Source organism: Arachis hypogaea, chromosome 16, assembly GCF_003086295.3.
Source record: "Arachis hypogaea cultivar Tifrunner chromosome 16, arahy.Tifrunner.gnm2.J5K5, whole genome shotgun sequence".
Lineage (NCBI taxonomy): Eukaryota > Viridiplantae > Streptophyta > Magnoliopsida > Fabales > Fabaceae > Arachis > Arachis hypogaea.
This window is the reverse complement of record NC_092051.1, coordinates 104,038,221-104,041,090: the sequence shown is the minus strand read 5'-3', so window position 1 is coordinate 104,041,090 and position 2,870 is coordinate 104,038,221.

Here is a 2,870-nt window from a genome sequence, read left to right as displayed (position 1 = left end):
AAAAATCAAATCCTGTCAAGACTTTTCTAGAATACTTGGAATATAAAATTAATATACTCAATTGATTATATCTCAATTAAATATTTTTTTATCATCAACATTATCAGAGATTCTCTAAATTCAATAAGGGTTTAAAATAAGAATTTACTAGATTTTGATTAAAGAAGGTCAAAGAATTATAAAAGTCAAATTTTTTTAGTTATGGTTAACAATTCAGGTAAGCTTCTGCTCTTAAGTATTTTTTTAATGATTTAACATGAATAATATTAAAATTAAAGAATTTGAGAATGTCAACATACAATTGGTATGATTCTATTGGTTATGAGTTAACAATCATTTTAATTATGGTGATTTTAACACCCTGAAATTTATGTTGAGAATATAGTGACTAATTTTACCTATGTTTGATGATGAGCGATATCATCTTTTATGAATAACGAAGATGATAACAATAATAACATTTTAATAGAAAAAATTTACAAAATATGGGATTATATTATGGAAGAGATTTGTACATGAAGTAAATGACATAAACAAATTAAATGACCTCCAATATTACACCAATGTCCTAAAATAAAACAGTTTACATGAATGTCTCGTTTGTATATCTATGTAAATCGAATCAAATGGATTCGAATAACAAATTTTCAATGTAAATCGAATTAATTAGATCCGAATTAGCAGGAATAGAGGTAAATAAAAACAACTAGATTCGATTTAGTAGAAAAATACGTCTGAACTCGCACAGCCTATGGTAAATCGATGCAAAAGAATTTGATTTAAAACTAATGGTAAATTGAAACAATTGAATTCGATTTACAAAGCATAGTAAATCAAAACAACTTAATTCAATTTATGTTTTAAAGAACCCAAGGTAAATCGAATCAAGTAGATTCGAATTATATTGTAACAGTAACAACGTAAATCGAATTTAATAGTTTCGATTTATACTTTGTATACCTATATATAGAATTTGATTTATACTTCGTATACCTATATATAGAATTCGAATTAGCTTGTTTCGGATTATAAACACAACATCTTCCTCCTTTAATAACCCACGCTTGAGAGAAAAGTGAAGTCACAACACAACATGGAAGATGACCTGGATAGTATCTACTGAGTGGACAGAGTTGTCCATATTGCTGGTAATATCAATAAAGAAGTTAGTAAATAAGATTTTTTTTCCTTCAAGATACGTTAGAAACATTAGCAATATTAAGTCGATTAGATTATTTTGTTATAAGAATTAGTTAGATTTTTTAAACTATAAATGTTAGTTAGAGTAGTGATTTAGATGTTTGTTACGATTTTGAAACTACAAATGTTACTTAGAATAGTGATTACAAATGTTAGTTGATTGATGATTACAGGCACAGATGAAGAGGCAACAACAGGGGTTGAACTAGAGGCTACTGTCATTGCTACTGATTGATGATTCTGATTTGATCCTCCTGAACTAGAGACTATATTCCCAAGCTTGGCCAATTGTTCATGGGTTCTCACCATGAAAAACTGACGATGACAGTGACACAAAACTTGCAAATTATCGTCACTGTCTATTACAAAGGAGTCATACTTCAACTCATCTCGAACAACAGAATCGAAATTCTATAAAATAACTTCACCCATTTCATGCCATACAGTTCTAGTTTCTGGATTATAGTATTGTAAAACTCAATAGAAATCAAAGGTTTATTAAAGACATTCAACGAATCCTTATGAGTAAATTTTATTCCTTCTTGCATTTTTTTTAATCATCTTTCTGTAGTGTACAAGAACTAAAAAATTATCTTTACTAGCCATTGTGAGTTTCACTCTGATGAACACCTACCATCCTGATCGTATTTATAGCATAAATTCCTTAGTAAATCAAATTATGAATTCAATTTATATAATTGTATCCATGTATTAGTAAATCGAATCAATTTGGGGTTTATCAACGGTAAAAAATCAAAAACTTGTTTCGAATTACGTCACAAAACTACCCCTTAGTAAATTAAATCAAATAAATTCGATGTACATAGATTTATTGTAAATCAAATTAAATAGGTTTGATATATATAGTTTTATTGCCAAATAAAACAAGACATGTATGTAAGCTGTTTTGTTTTAGGATATTGGTATAATATTGGAAGCTATTTAATTTACTTATGTCATTTACTCTGAAAATACATGTAAGGGAGAGAGAACTAAAAATAATATAAGCAAGACTTTGGTTTCATATCTTGATCCTAATAGTTAGACTATAATCGCCATAAGACCAATTTAAAATCTTTAAAGGACGAATTTAATTAAAAAAATATTTTTTAAAAATTAATTTAAAAAATGAGTACTTTTTTAGAGAATAATTTGATCATTTATTCTATTTTATATACTTTTAAAATGTAAAGCACATAGATAAGTTTTGAAGATAACTTTTAAACAATTTTATACTTTTAAAAAGATGGGACGCAAGATGCCTATCACTGCTATTTTTATTTCTATCACATGGTTGTCCTTATTTAGATTTTAGAATAAGAACTAAACACTGTATGCATAGTTAAGGGATTTCTTAATCTATGTAATTTTAATTTATAAAAGTGATATTTAAACAGAACAAAAAAGCATATTTCTTTCATTAATGAATAATTGTCCAATAATATTTAGTTTTACTTAAACTTTTCAATGCAGTTTTTTTTTTAATTTTATGTTTTTCAATAAAGTTTTCTGTGTGTTTATAGACATTTTTTTTATTAAAACCTATTTTTTATTTTTGATATCTTTAACAAGAGTTATTAACTAAAAAATATGCTAGTATATATCTTAAAAGTAGGATTATCAAAATGGGTTAAATTTATTGGGCTAGCCTATTTATCTATTTAAATGGA